Genomic DNA, 15,960 nt, shown 5'->3' with positions numbered 1-15,960 from the left:
CGTATTATTCTTCTTTTTCTTCTTTTTTTTCGTCTAATGCATACCCCATCAGTGCAGCAATGCTTATTCAATACCGCCAGCAGATGGAGACACTGGGGGATAATTTTCTAAGGATTTATACTGATTTTTCCTGTCTGAATTTGTCGCACAGAAAGTTGCAGGCCAAATATGTGTGACATTTCTGCGACTTTAGCTTCTAGAGCATTTTTACAACATTATACATAGGTGCTGAATACATAAAAAGCGACTGTTCAGCGACAGACAAGTCGCATCGGCTGAAAGTAGGCCAGAATGTCAGTCCATGTTGGAGCAGGTTTAGATACAGTCTAAAGTATAGATCTCAAAGTCTGTGCACAGAATTTAGCAAGGGCCTCGCACCTTCTGATGCATCAGGTAGGTGCACAATAGCATAGCCTAACCCTCTGTACTTTGGTCTATATTGATGCGGGACATAGACAGCCAGCTGATGACCAATCCATTAGTGCAATGGATGGCTGGAAGCATTTGTCTTTGCCTTTGCAATACCACAGAAGCAATGCATGGTCAATGTACAGCAATGACACACCTGTGTGAACAGCCAGGAGACCCCCCCCCCCCCCCCCATGTTATGTTACATAGTTACATAGTTAGTACGGTCGAAAAAAGACATATGTCCATCAAGTTCAACCAGGGAATTAAGGGGTAGGGGTGTGGCGCGATATTGGGGAAGGGATGAGATTTTATATTTCTTCATAAGCATTAATCTTATTTTGTCAATTAGGAACATTCAGCACCCACCCGCTATCAAGGCAGCTGCCTATCATGTCATGCCCTACCTGCACAGGTGTGCTGGCTACTCAAATGATCCAATTAAGGAGGCCATTTAGTCAGCAGCAGCAGAAGTCCTGTGCCTGGACGCTCCAACAGTGGCCAGACACAAGCAGAAGCAGAAGCAGCAGAAGCAGCAGCAGCAGCACCACCTTTTGTTTTTTGGCTGCAGCAGCAGCAAGGCCCACAGGGCTGGCTAGCTGGCTAGCCAGCAAGCAGGTAGCAATGAAAGTAGGAATCTTTCTTTTTAACCCTGTAAGGGGGTGGTGCACTGTACCCGAAGATACTGCCATATCGGGTCAATGCATAGGGCGACGGAAGCAAGCTTCGAAATCGGCCCCCGTTCTCAAAAATCCATTTAATATATGGTCCCCAGATAGGGGACGTATCAGATATTAAACTGATAAGAACAGATACTACACTTGATCTTAGCCAAAAGGCCGAGAAGCGATAACCGTGAAAGGGGCGGGCCCAACAAGGTGCCCTTCATGGGCACTATCACTGCTTGCTGTCAGGGAGGCTGCCAGACAATTTTCCATGCACACTCTGGGCTGGGGGGCAGTCAACCACCAGTACACACAGCAGAACCTAAACCCATACCATTATTGCTAAGCAGCAAGACAGGGGCCCATTGCACTCCCACGGGGCCTTTTTAAATGCAATCCATAACCCGGATTTGCCAGGAACCCTTCTTACTCCTCCTACTTGCATGTGACACTGGGCTTAGGATCTGCATAGGAAACACACACACAAGCACACACCTACCTTTGTTGCCTGCAGATGCCTCCTTGGCTGTCCCCAAACGGTATCAAACCAACACCCACGGGAAGCTGTAAGCATAGAGGACATGCCTGCACCCCATTGGACTTACCTGTGTGGGTTAAACCCGGGTTATTTGACAACCTATGGCGGTGATGGTTCTGCTCAGGCAGAGCAGTGCTGATGCTCCTCATAAAGCTGTCGCTGCTGTGAAGGTTCTAGGTGACATCACAAATCCCTATGGTTACATACACAACAAAGCTGGGTTGTTGTTGTTTACACTCTGCAAGGCCTGTGGAAGTGAGTGACATCATAGCACTGTAGTTCTGAGGGTTCTAGATGGATGCAACAATCTCCTGTTGCTTCTATGAAGGCCATAATAGACGACATCACCAAACAGCTCCATAGTCACATACACAGCAAAGGAGAGATGTTGTTTACACCTAGTGATGTCAGTGGTATTGAGTGACATCACAGCACAGTGCTAAGGCTCCTGGGCCTGGACACAGCAGCGGCTGCAATATCTCAACGGAGAATACGTTTATATATATGTGTGTGTGTGCGCGTATATATATATATATATATATATATATATATATATATATTTCTCCGCCGAAATCACTTTTAACCCCATTTCCACCTTTTTTTCCCTTCTCTTCCTCTTACTTTTTTTTCACGTTTTTTTACGTTTTTCTCCTTTTCGCCTCTTTTCTGGGCGTATTATTCTTCTTTTTCTTCTTTTTTTTCGTCTAATGCATACCCCATCAGTGCAGCAATGCTTATTCAATACCGCCAGCAGATGGAGACACTGGGGGATAATTTTCTAAGGATTTATACTGATTTTTCCTGTCTGAATTTGTCGCACAGAAAGTTGCAGGCCAAATATGTGTGACATTTCTGCGACTTTAGCTTCTAGAGCATTTTTACAACATTATACATAGGTGCTGAATACATAAAAAGCGACTGTTCAGCGACAGACAAGTCGCATCGGCTGAAAGTAGGCCAGAATGTCAGTCCATGTTGGAGCAGGTTTAGATACAGTCTAAAGTATAGATCTCAAAGTCTGTGCACAGAATTTAGCAAGGGCCTCGCACCTTCTGATGCATCAGGTAGGTGCACAATAGCATAGCCTAACCCTCTGTACTTTGGTCTATATTGATGCGGGACATAGACAGCCAGCTGATGACCAATCCATTAGTGCAATGGATGGCTGGAAGCATTTGTCTTTGCCTTTGCAATACCACAGAAGCAATGCATGGTCAATGTACAGCAATGACACACCTGTGTGAACAGCCAGGAGACCCCCCCCCCCCCCCCCATGTTATGTTACATAGTTACATAGTTAGTACGGTCGAAAAAAGACATATGTCCATCAAGTTCAACCAGGGAATTAAGGGGTAGGGGTGTGGCGCGATATTGGGGAAGGGATGAGATTTTATATTTCTTCATAAGCATTAATCTTATTTTGTCAATTAGGAACATTCAGCACCCACCCGCTATCAAGGCAGCTGCCTATCATGTCATGCCCTACCTGCACAGGTGTGCTGGCTACTCAAATGATCCAATTAAGGAGGCCATTTAGTCAGCAGCAGCAGAAGTCCTGTGCCTGGACGCTCCAACAGTGGCCAGACACAAGCAGAAGCAGAAGCAGCAGAAGCAGCAGCAGCAGCACCACCTTTTGTTTTTTGGCTGCAGCAGCAGCAAGGCCCACAGGGCTGGCTAGCTGGCTAGCCAGCAAGCAGGTAGCAATGAAAGTAGGAATCTTTCTTTTTAACCCTGTAAGGGGGTGGTGCACTGTACCCGAAGATACTGCCATATCGGGTCAATGCATAGGGCGACGGAAGCAAGCTTCGAAATCGGCCCCCGTTCTCAAAAATCCATTTAATATATGGTCCCCAGATAGGGGACGTATCAGATATTAAACTGATAAGAACAGATACTACACTTGATCTTAGCCAAAAGGCCGAGAAGCGATAACCGTGAAAGGGGCGGGCCCAACAAGGTGCCCTTCATGGGCACTATCACTGCTTGCTGTCAGGGAGGCTGCCAGACAATTTTCCATGCACACTCTGGGCTGGGGGGCAGTCAACCACCAGTACACACAGCAGAACCTAAACCCATACCATTATTGCTAAGCAGCAAGACAGGGGCCCATTGCACTCCCACGGGGCCTTTTTAAATGCAATCCATAACCCGGATTTGCCAGGAACCCTTCTTACTCCTCCTACTTGCATGTGACACTGGGCTTAGGATCTGCATAGGAAACACACACACAAGCACACACCTACCTTTGTTGCCTGCAGATGCCTCCTTGGCTGTCCCCAAACGGTATCAAACCAACACCCACGGGAAGCTGTAAGCATAGAGGACATGCCTGCACCCCATTGGACTTACCTGTGTGGGTTAAACCCGGGTTATTTGACAACCTATGGCGGTGATGGTTCTGCTCAGGCAGAGCAGTGCTGATGCTCCTCATAAAGCTGTCGCTGCTGTGAAGGTTCTAGGTGACATCACAAATCCCTATGGTTACATACACAACAAAGCTGGGTTGTTGTTGTTTACACTCTGCAAGGCCTGTGGAAGTGAGTGACATCATAGCACTGTAGTTCTGAGGGTTCTAGATGGATGCAACAATCTCCTGTTGCTTCTATGAAGGCCATAATAGACGACATCACCAAACAGCTCCATAGTCACATACACAGCAAAGGAGAGATGTTGTTTACACCTAGTGATGTCAGTGGTATTGAGTGACATCACAGCACAGTGCTAAGGCTCCTGGGCCTGGACACAGCAGCGGCTGCAATATCTCAACGGAGAATACGTTTATATATATGTGTGTGTGTGCGCGTATATATATATATATATATATATATATATATATATATATATATATTTCTCCGCCGAAATCACTTTTAAACCCATTTCCACCTTTTTTTCCCTTCTCTTCCTCTTACTTTTTTTTCACGTTTTTTTACGTTTTTCTCCTTTTCGCCTCTTTTCTGGGCGTATTATTCTTCTTTTTCTTCTTTTTTTTCGTCTAATGCATACCCCATCAGTGCAGCAATGCTTATTCAATACCGCCAGCAGATGGAGACACTGGGGGATAATTTTCTAAGGATTTATACTGATTTTTCCTGTCTGAATTTGTCGCACAGAAAGTTGCAGGCCAAATATGTGTGACATTTCTGCGACTTTAGCTTCTAGAGCATTTTTACAACATTATACATAGGTGCTGAATACATAAAAAGCGACTGTTCAGCGACAGACAAGTCGCATCGGCTGAAAGTAGGCCAGAATGTCAGTCCATGTTGGAGCAGGTTTAGATACAGTCTAAAGTATAGATCTCAAAGTCTGTGCACAGAATTTAGCAAGGGCCTCGCACCTTCTGATGCATCAGGTAGGTGCACAATAGCATAGCCTAACCCTCTGTACTTTGGTCTATATTGATGCGGGACATAGACAGCCAGCTGATGACCAATCCATTAGTGCAATGGATGGCTGGAAGCATTTGTCTTTGCCTTTGCAATACCACAGAAGCAATGCATGGTCAATGTACAGCAATGACACACCTGTGTGAACAGCCAGGAGACCCCCCCCCCCCCCATGTTATGTTACATAGTTACATAGTTAGTACGGTCGAAAAAAGACATATGTCCATCAAGTTCAACCAGGGAATTAAGGGGTAGGGGTGTGGCGCGATATTGGGGAAGGGATGAGATTTTATATTTCTTCATAAGCATTAATGTTATTTTGTCAATTAGGAACATTCAGCACCCACCCTCTATCAAGGCAGCTGCCTATCATGTCATGCCCTACCTGCACAGGTGTGCTGGATACTCAAATGATCCAATTAAGGAGGCCATTTAGTCAGCAGCAGCAGAAGTCCTGTGCCTGGACGCTCCAACAGCGGCCAGACACAAGCAGAAGCAGAAGCAGCAGAAGCAGCAGCAGCACCACCTTTTGTTTTTTGGCTGCAGCAGCAGCAAGGCCCACAGGGCTGGCTAGCTGGCTAGCCAGCAAGCAGGTAGCAATGAAAGTAGGAATCTTTCTTTTTAACCCTGTAAGGGGGTGGTGCACTGTACCCGAAGATACTGCCATATCGGGTCAATGCATAGGGCGACGGAAGCAAGCTTCGAAATCGGCCCCCGTTCTCAAAAATCCATTTAATATATGGTCCCCAGATAGGGGACGTATCAGATATTAAACTGATAAGAACAGATACTACACTTGATCTTAGCCAAAAGGCCGAGAAGCGATAACCGTGAAAGGGGCGGGCCCAACAAGGTGCCCTTCATGGGCACTATCACTGCTTGCTGTCAGGGAGGCTGCCAGACAATTTTCCATGCACACTCTGGGCTGGGGGGCAGTCAACCACCAGTACACACAGCAGAACCTAAACCCATACCATTATTGCTAAGCAGCAAGACAGGGGCCCATTGCACTCCCACGGGGCCTTTTTAAATGCAATCCATAACCCGGATTTGCCAGGAACCCTTCTTACTCCTCCTACTTGCATGTGACACTGGGCTTAGGATCTGCATAGGAAACACACACACAAGCACACACCTACCTTTGTTGCCTGCAGATGCCTCCTTGGCTGTCCCCAAACGGTATCAAACCAACACCCACGGGAAGCTGTAAGCATAGAGGACATGCCTGCACCCCATTGGACTTACCTGTGTGGGTTAAACCCGGGTTATTTGACAACCTATGGCGGTGATGGTTCTGCTCAGGCAGAGCAGTGCTGATGCTCCTCATAAAGCTGTCGCTGCTGTGAAGGTTCTAGGTGACATCACAAATCCCTATGGTTACATACACAACAAAGCTGGGTTGTTGTTGTTTACACTCTGCAAGGCCTGTGGAAGTGAGTGACATCATAGCACTGTAGTTCTGAGGGTTCTAGATGGATGCAACAATCTCCTGTTGCTTCTATGAAGGCCATAATAGACGACATCACCAAACAGCTCCATAGTCACATACACAGCAAAGGAGAGATGTTGTTTACACCTAGTGATGTCAGTGGTATTGAGTGACATCACAGCACAGTGCTAAGGCTCCTGGGCCTGGACACAGCAGCGGCTGCAATATCTCAACGGAGAATACGTTTATATATATGTGTGTGTGTGCGCGTATATATATATATATATATATATATATATATATATATATATATATATATTTCTCCGCCGAAATCACTTTTAAACCCATTTCCACCTTTTTTTCCCTTCTCTTCCTCTTACTTTTTTTTCACGTTTTTTTACGTTTTTCTCCTTTTCGCCTCTTTTCTGGGCGTATTATTCTTCTTTTTCTTCTTTTTTTTCGTCTAATGCATACCCCATCAGTGCAGCAATGCTTATTCAATACCGCCAGCAGATGGAGACACTGGGGGATAATTTTCTAAGGATTTATACTGATTTTTCCTGTCTGAATTTGTCGCACAGAAAGTTGCAGGCCAAATATGTGTGACATTTCTGCGACTTTAGCTTCTAGAGCATTTTTACAACATTATACATAGGTGCTGAATACATAAAAAGCGACTGTTCAGCGACAGACAAGTCGCATCGGCTGAAAGTAGGCCAGAATGTCAGTCCATGTTGGAGCAGGTTTAGATACAGTCTAAAGTATAGATCTCAAAGTCTGTGCACAGAATTTAGCAAGGGCCTCGCACCTTCTGATGCATCAGGTAGGTGCACAATAGCATAGCCTAACCCTCTGTACTTTGGTCTATATTGATGCGGGACATAGACAGCCAGCTGATGACCAATCCATTAGTGCAATGGATGGCTGGAAGCATTTGTCTTTGCCTTTGCAATACCACAGAAGCAATGCATGGTCAATGTACAGCAATGACACACCTGTGTGAACAGCCAGGAGACCCCCCCCCCCCCCCATGTTATGTTACATAGTTACATAGTTAGTACGGTCGAAAAAAGACATATGTCCATCAAGTTCAACCAGGGAATTAAGGGGTAGGGGTGTGGCGCGATATTGGGGAAGGGATGAGATTTTATATTTCTTCATAAGCATTAATCTTATTTTGTCAATTAGGAACATTCAGCACCCACCCGCTATCAAGGCAGCTGCCTATCATGTCATGCCCTACCTGCACAGGTGTGCTGGCTACTCAAATGATCCAATTAAGGAGGCCATTTAGTCGTCAGCAGCAGCAGAAGTCCTGTGCCTGGACGCTCCAACAGCGGCCAGACACAAGCAGAAGCAGAAGCAGCAGAAGCAGCAGAAGCAGCAGCAGCACCACCTTTTGTTTTTTGGCTGCAGCAGCAGCAAGGCCCACAGGGCTGGCTAGCTGGCTAGCCAGCAAGCAGGTAGCAATGAAAGTAGGAATCTTTCTTTTTAACCCTGTAAGGGGGTGGTGCACTGTACCCGAAGATACTGCCATATCGGGTCAATGCATAGGGCGACGGAAGCAAGCTTCGAAATCGGCCCCCGTTCTCAAAAATCCATTTAATATATGGTCCCCAGATAGGGGACGTATCAGATATTAAACTGATAAGAACAGATACTACACTTGATCTTAGCCAAAAGGCCGAGAAGCGATAACCGTGAAAGGGGCGGGCCCAACAAGGTGCCCTTCATGGGCACTATCACTGCTTGCTGTCAGGGAGGCTGCCAGACAATTTTCCATGCACACTCTGGGCTGGGGGGCAGTCAACCACCAGTACACACAGCAGAACCTAAACCCATACCATTATTGCTAAGCAGCAAGACAGGGGCCCATTGCACTCCCACGGGGCCTTTTTAAATGCAATCCATAACCCGGATTTGCCAGGAACCCTTCTTACTCCTCCTACGTGCATGTGACACTGGGCTTAGGATCTGCATAGGAAACACACACACAAGCACACACCTACCTTTGTTGCCTGCAGATGCCTCCTTGGCTGTCCCCAAACGGTATCAAACCAACACCCACGGGAAGCTGTAAGCATAGAGGACATGCCTGCACCCCATTGGACTTACCTGTGTGGGTTAAACCCGGGTTATTTGACAACCTATGGCGGTGATGGTTCTGCTCAGGCAGAGCAGTGCTGATGCTCCTCATAAAGCTGTCGCTGCTGTGAAGGTTCTAGGTGACATCACAAATCCCTATGGTTACATACACAACAAAGCTGGGTTGTTGTTGTTTACACTCTGCAAGGCCTGTGGAAGTGAGTGACATCATAGCACTGTAGTTCTGAGGGTTCTAGATGGATGCAACAATCTCCTGTTGCTTCTATGAAGGCCATAATAGACGACATCACCAAACAGCTCCATAGTCACATACACAGCAAAGGAGAGATGTTGTTTACACCTAGTGATGTCAGTGGTATTGAGTGACATCACAGCACAGTGCTAAGGCTCCTGGGCCTGGACACAGCAGCGGCTGCAATATCTCAACGGAGAATACGTTTATATATATGTGTGTGTGTGCGCGTATATATATATATATATATATATATATATATATATATATATATATATTTCTCCGCCGAAATCACTTTTAAACCCATTTCCACCTTTTTTTCCCTTCTCTTCCTCTTACTTTTTTTTCAAGTTTTTTTACGTTTTTCTCCTTTTCGCCTCTTTTCTGGGCGTATTATTCTTCTTTTTCTTCTTTTTTTTCGTCTAATGCATACCCCATCAGTGCAGCAATGCTTATTCAATACCGCCAGCAGATGGAGACACTGGGGGATAATTTTCTAAGGATTTATACTGATTTTTCCTGTCTGAATTTGTCGCACAGAAAGTTGCAGGCCAAATATGTGTGACATTTCTGCGACTTTAGCTTCTAGAGCATTTTTACAACATTATACATAGGTGCTGAATACATAAAAAGCGACTGTTCAGCGACAGACAAGTCGCATCGGCTGAAAGTAGGCCAGAATGTCAGTCCATGTTGGAGCAGGTTTAGATACAGTCTAAAGTATAGATCTCAAAGTCTGTGCACAGAATTTAGCAAGGGCCTCGCACCTTCTGATGCATCAGGTAGGTGCACAATAGCATAGCCTAACCCTCTGTACTTTGGTCTATATTGATGCGGGACATAGACAGCCAGCTGATGACCAATCCATTAGTGCAATGGATGGCTGGAAGCATTTGTCTTTGCCTTTGCAATACCACAGAAGCAATGCATGGTCAATGTACAGCAATGACACACCTGTGTGAACAGCCAGGGGACCCCCCCCCCCCCCCATGTTATGTTACATAGTTACATAGTTAGTACGGTCGAAAAAAGACATATGTCCATCAAGTTCAACCAGGGAATTAAGGGGTAGGGGTGTGGCGCGATATTGGGGAAGGGATGAGATTTTATATTTCTTCATAAGCATTAATCTTATTTTGTCAATTAGGAACATTCAGCACCCACCCGCTATCAAGGCAGCTGCCTATCATGTCATGCCCTACCTGCACAGGTGTGCTGGATACTCAAATGATCCAATTAAGGAGGCCATTTAGTCAGCAGCAGCAGAAGTCCTGTGCCTGGACGCTCCAACAGCGGCCAGACACAAGCAGAAGCAGAAGCAGCAGAAGCAGCAGCAGCACCACCTTTTGTTTTTTGGCTGCAGCAGCAGCAAGGCCCACAGGGCTGGCTAGCTGGCTAGCCAGCAAGCAGGTAGCAATGAAAGTAGGAATCTTTCTTTTTAACCCTGTAAGGGGGTGGTGCACTGTACCCGAAGATACTGCCATATCGGGTCAATGCATAGGGCGACGGAAGCAAGCTTCGAAATCGGCCCCCGTTCTCAAAAATCCATTTAATATATGGTCCCCAGATAGGGGACGTATCAGATATTAAACTGATAAGAACAGATACTACACTTGATCTTAGCCAAAAGGCCGAGAAGCGATAACCGTGAAAGGGGCGGGCCCAACAAGGTGCCCTTCATGGGCACTATCACTGCTTGCTGTCAGGGAGGCTGCCAGACAATTTTCCATGCACACTCTGGGCTGGGGGGCAGTCAACCACCAGTACACACAGCAGAACCTAAACCCATACCATTATTGCTAAGCAGCAAGACAGGGGCCCATTGCACTCCCACGGGGCCTTTTTAAATGCAATCCATAACCCGGATTTGCCAGGAACCCTTCTTACTCCTCCTACTTGCATGTGACACTGGGCTTAGGATCTGCATAGGAAACACACACACAAGCACACACCTACCTTTGTTGCCTGCAGATGCCTCCTTGGCTGTCCCCAAACGGTATCAAACCAACACCCACGGGAAGCTGTAAGCATAGAGGACATGCCTGCACCCCATTGGACTTACCTGTGTGGGTTAAACCCGGGTTATTTGACAACCTATGGCGGTGATGGTTCTGCTCAGGCAGAGCAGTGCTGATGCTCCTCATAAAGCTGTCGCTGCTGTGAAGGTTCTAGGTGACATCACAAATCCCTATGGTTACATACACAACAAAGCTGGGTTGTTGTTGTTTACACTCTGCAAGGCCTGTGGAAGTGAGTGACATCATAGCACTGTAGTTCTGAGGGTTCTAGATGGATGCAACAATCTCCTGTTGCTTCTATGAAGGCCATAATAGACGACATCACCAAACAGCTCCATAGTCACATACACAGCAAAGGAGAGATGTTGTTTACACCTAGTGATGTCAGTGGTATTGAGTGACATCACAGCACAGTGCTAAGGCTCCTGGGCCTGGACACAGCAGCGGCTGCAATATCTCAACGGAGAATACGTTTATATATATGTGTGTGTGTGCGCGTATATATATATATATATATATATATATATATATATATATATATATATATATATTCTCCACCGAAATCACTTTTAAACCCATTTCCACCTTTTTTTCCCTTCTCTTCCTCTTACTTTTTTTTCACGTTTTTTTACGTTTTTCTCCTTTTCGCCTCTTTTCTGGGCGTATTATTCTTCTTTTTCTTCTTTTTTTTCGTCTAATGCATACCCCATCAGTGCAGCAATGCTTATTCAATACCGCCAGCAGATGGAGACACTGGGGGATAATTTTCTAAGGATTTATACTGATTTTTCCTGTCTGAATTTGTCGCACAGAAAGTTGCAGGCCAAATATGTGTGACATTTCTGCGACTTTAGCTTCTAGAGCATTTTTACAACATTATACATAGGTGCTGAATACATAAAAAGCGACTGTTCAGCGACAGACAAGTCGCATCGGCTGAAAGTAGGCCAGAATGTCAGTCCATGTTGGAGCAGGTTTAGATACAGTCTAAAGTATAGATCTCAAAGTCTGTGCACAGAATTTAGCAAGGGCCTCGCACCTTCTGATGCATCAGGTAGGTGCACAATAGCATAGCCTAACCCTCTGTACTTTGGTCTATATTGATGCGGGACATAGACAGCCAGCTGATGACCAATCCATTAGTGCAATGGATGGCTGGAAGCATTTGTCTTTGCCTTTGCAATACCACAGAAGCAATGCATGGTCAATGTACAGCAATGACACACCTGTGTGAACAGCCAGGAGACCCCCCCCCCCCCCCCCCATGTTATGTTACATAGTTACATAGTTAGTACGGTCGAAAAAAGACATATGTCCATCAAGTTCAACCAGGGAATTAAGGGGTAGGGGTGTGGCGCGATATTGGGGAAGGGATGAGATTTTATATTTCTTCATAAGCATTAATCTTATTTTGTCAATTAGGAACATTCAGCACCCACCCGCTATCAAGGCAGCTGCCTATCATGTCATGCCCTACCTGCACAGGTGTGCTGGCTACTCAAATGATCCAATTAAGGAGGCCATTTAGTCGTCAGCAGCAGCAGAAGTCCTGTGCCTGGACGCTCCAACAGCGGCCAGACACAAGCAGAAGCAGAAGCAGCAGAAGCAGCAGAAGCAGCAGCAGCACCACCTTTTGTTTTTTGGCTGCAGCAGCAGCAAGGCCCACAGGGCTGGCTAGCTGGCTAGCCAGCAAGCAGGTAGCAATGAAAGTAGGAATCTTTCTTTTTAACCCTGTAAGGGGGTGGTGCACTGTACCCGAAGATACTGCCATATCGGGTCAATGCATAGGGCGACGGAAGCAAGCTTCGAAATCGGCCCCCGTTCTCAAAAATCCATTTAATATATGGTCCCCAGATAGGGGACGTATCAGATATTAAACTGATAAGAACAGATACTACACTTGATCTTAGCCAAAAGGCCGAGAAGCGATAACCGTGAAAGGGGCGGGCCCAACAAGGTGCCCTTCATGGGCACTATCACTGCTTGCTGTCAGGGAGGCTGCCAGACAATTTTCCATGCACACTCTGGGCTGGGGGGCAGTCAACCACCAGTACACACAGCAGAACCTAAACCCATACCATTATTGCTAAGCAGCAAGACAGGGGCCCATTGCACTCCCACGGGGCCTTTTTAAATGCAATCCATAACCCGGATTTGCCAGGAACCCTTCTTACTCCTCCTACGTGCATGTGACACTGGGCTTAGGATCTGCATAGGAAACACACACACAAGCACACACCTACCTTTGTTGCCTGCAGATGCCTCCTTGGCTGTCCCCAAACGGTATCAAACCAACACCCACGGGAAGCTGTAAGCATAGAGGACATGCCTGCACCCCATTGGACTTACCTGTGTGGGTTAAACCCGGGTTATTTGACAACCTATGGCGGTGATGGTTCTGCTCAGGCAGAGCAGTGCTGATGCTCCTCATAAAGCTGTCGCTGCTGTGAAGGTTCTAGGTGACATCACAAATCCCTATGGTTACATACACAACAAAGCTGGGTTGTTGTTGTTTACACTCTGCAAGGCCTGTGGAAGTGAGTGACATCATAGCACTGTAGTTCTGAGGGTTCTAGATGGATGCAACAATCTCCTGTTGCTTCTATGAAGGCCATAATAGACGACATCACCAAACAGCTCCATAGTCACATACACAGCAAAGGAGAGATGTTGTTTACACCTAGTGATGTCAGTGGTATTGAGTGACATCACAGCACAGTGCTAAGGCTCCTGGGCCTGGACACAGCAGCGGCTGCAATATCTCAACGGAGAATACGTTTATATATATGTGTGTGTGTGCGCGTATATATATATATATATATATATATATATATATATATATATATATATTTCTCCGCCGAAATCACTTTTAAACCCATTTCCACCTTTTTTTCCCTTCTCTTCCTCTTACTTTTTTTTCAAGTTTTTTTACGTTTTTCTCCTTTTCGCCTCTTTTCTGGGCGTATTATTCTTCTTTTTCTTCTTTTTTTTCGTCTAATGCATACCCCATCAGTGCAGCAATGCTTATTCAATACCGCCAGCAGATGGAGACACTGGGGGATAATTTTCTAAGGATTTATACTGATTTTTCCTGTCTGAATTTGTCGCACAGAAAGTTGCAGGCCAAATATGTGTGACATTTCTGCGACTTTAGCTTCTAGAGCATTTTTACAACATTATACATAGGTGCTGAATACATAAAAAGCGACTGTTCAGCGACAGACAAGTCGCATCGGCTGAAAGTAGGCCAGAATGTCAGTCCATGTTGGAGCAGGTTTAGATACAGTCTAAAGTATAGATCTCAAAGTCTGTGCACAGAATTTAGCAAGGGCCTCGCACCTTCTGATGCATCAGGTAGGTGCACAATAGCATAGCCTAACCCTCTGTACTTTGGTCTATATTGATGCGGGACATAGACAGCCAGCTGATGACCAATCCATTAGTGCAATGGATGGCTGGAAGCATTTGTCTTTGCCTTTGCAATACCACAGAAGCAATGCATGGTCAATGTACAGCAATGACACACCTGTGTGAACTGCCAGGAGACCCCCCCCCCCCATGTTATGTTACATAGTTACATAGTTAGTACGGTCGAAAAAAGACATATGTCCATCAAGTTCAACCAGGGAATTAAGGGGTAGGGGTGTGGCGCGATATTGGGGAAGGGATGAGATTTTATATTTCTTCATAAGCATTAATCTTATTTTGTCAATTAGGAACATTCAGCACCCACCCGCTATCAAGGCAGCTGCCTATCATGTCATGCCCTACCTGCACAGGTGTGCTGGATACTCAAATGATCCAATTAAGGAGGCCATTTAGTCAGCAGCAGCAGAAGTCCTGTGCCTGGACGCTCCAACAGCGGCCAGACACAAGCAGAAGCAGAAGCAGCAGAAGCAGCAGCAGCACCACCTTTTGTTTTTTGGCTGCAGCAGCAGCAAGGCCCACAGGGCTGGCTAGCTGGCTAGCCAGCAAGCAGGTAGCAATGAAAGTAGGAATCTTTCTTTTTAACCCTGTAAGGGGGTGGTGCACTGTACCCGAAGATACTGCCATATCGGGTCAATGCATAGGGCGACGGAAGCAAGCTTCGAAATCGGCCCCCGTTCTCAAAAATCCATTTAATATATGGTCCCCAGATAGGGGACGTATCAGATATTAAACTGATAAGAACAGATACTACACTTGATCTTAGCCAAAAGGCCGAGAAGCGATAACCGTGAAAGGGGCGGGCCCAACAAGGTGCCCTTCATGGGCACTATCACTGCTTGCTGTCAGGGAGGCTGCCAGACAATTTTCCATGCACACTCTGGGCTGGGGGGCAGTCAACCACCAGTACACACAGCAGAACCTAAACCCATACCATTATTGCTAAGCAGCAAGACAGGGGCCCATTGCACTCCCACGGGGCCTTTTTAAATGCAATCCATAACCCGGATTTGCCAGGAACCCTTCTTACTCCTCCTACTTGCATGTGACACTGGGCTTAGGATCTGCATAGGAAACACACACACAAGCACACACCTACCTTTGTTGCCTGCAGATGCCTCCTTGGCTGTCCCCAAACGGTATCAAACCAACACCCACGGGAAGCTGTAAGCATAGAGGACATGCCTGCACCCCATTGGACTTACCTGTGTGGGTTAAACCCGGGTTATTTGACAACCTATGGCGGTGATGGTTCTGCTCAGGCAGAGCAGTGCTGATGCTCCTCATAAAGCTGTCGCTGCTGTGAAGGTTCTAGGTGACATCACAAATCCCTATGGTTACATACACAACAAAGCTGGGTTGTTGTTGTTTACACTCTGCAAGGCCTGTGGAAGTGAGTGACATCATAGCACTGTAGTTCTGAGGGTTCTAGATGGATGCAACAATCTCCTGTTGCTTCTATGAAGGCCATAATAGACGACATCACCAAACAGCTCCATAGTCACATACACAGCAAAGGAGAGATGTTGTTTACACCTAGTGATGTCAGTGGTATTGAGTGACATCACAGCACAGTGCTAAGGCTCCTGGGCCTGGACACAGCAGCGGCTGCAATATCTCAACGGAGAATACGTTTCTATATATGTGTGTGTGTGCGCGTATATATATATATATATATATATATATATATATATATATATATTTCTCCGCCGAAATCACTTTTAACCCCATTTCCACCTTTTTTTCCCTTCT

At 46.1% G+C, this 15,960-nt stretch overlaps 7 non-coding genes across 7 annotated transcripts; all 7 read right to left on the bottom strand.

Annotated features, from left to right (window-relative positions):
* Positions 1 to 1,068: 1,068 nt before the first annotated feature.
* LOC130337947 (U2 spliceosomal RNA) lies at positions 1,069 to 1,259 on the bottom strand. The gene has a single exon (XR_008878748.1). It is a non-coding gene; the product is annotated as a U2 spliceosomal RNA (small nuclear RNA).
* A 2,091-nt stretch (positions 1,260 to 3,350) lies between these two features.
* On the bottom strand, positions 3,351 to 3,541 carry LOC130337946 (U2 spliceosomal RNA). Its single transcript, XR_008878747.1, has one exon. It is a non-coding gene; the product is annotated as a U2 spliceosomal RNA (small nuclear RNA).
* A 2,091-nt stretch (positions 3,542 to 5,632) lies between these two features.
* On the bottom strand, positions 5,633 to 5,823 carry LOC130337944 (U2 spliceosomal RNA). The gene has a single exon (XR_008878745.1). It is a non-coding gene; the product is annotated as a U2 spliceosomal RNA (small nuclear RNA).
* Positions 5,824 to 7,931: 2,108 nt separating this feature from the next.
* Positions 7,932 to 8,122, bottom strand: LOC130337943 (U2 spliceosomal RNA). Its single transcript, XR_008878744.1, has one exon. It is a non-coding gene; the product is annotated as a U2 spliceosomal RNA (small nuclear RNA).
* Positions 8,123 to 10,216: 2,094 nt separating this feature from the next.
* Positions 10,217 to 10,407, bottom strand: LOC130337942 (U2 spliceosomal RNA). Its single transcript, XR_008878743.1, has one exon. It is a non-coding gene; the product is annotated as a U2 spliceosomal RNA (small nuclear RNA).
* Positions 10,408 to 12,521: 2,114 nt separating this feature from the next.
* Positions 12,522 to 12,712, bottom strand: LOC130337941 (U2 spliceosomal RNA). The gene has a single exon (XR_008878742.1). It is a non-coding gene; the product is annotated as a U2 spliceosomal RNA (small nuclear RNA).
* A 2,091-nt stretch (positions 12,713 to 14,803) lies between these two features.
* On the bottom strand, positions 14,804 to 14,994 carry LOC130337939 (U2 spliceosomal RNA). The gene has a single exon (XR_008878741.1). It is a non-coding gene; the product is annotated as a U2 spliceosomal RNA (small nuclear RNA).
* Positions 14,995 to 15,960: the final 966 nt, after the last annotated feature.

The sequence above is a fragment of the Hyla sarda genome, unplaced genomic scaffold (assembly GCF_029499605.1).
Source record: "Hyla sarda isolate aHylSar1 unplaced genomic scaffold, aHylSar1.hap1 scaffold_511, whole genome shotgun sequence".
Taxonomy (NCBI): domain Eukaryota; kingdom Metazoa; phylum Chordata; class Amphibia; order Anura; family Hylidae; genus Hyla; species Hyla sarda.
Note: the sequence above shows the minus strand (reverse complement) of the source record. Positions and strands in the feature narration are given on the sequence as shown.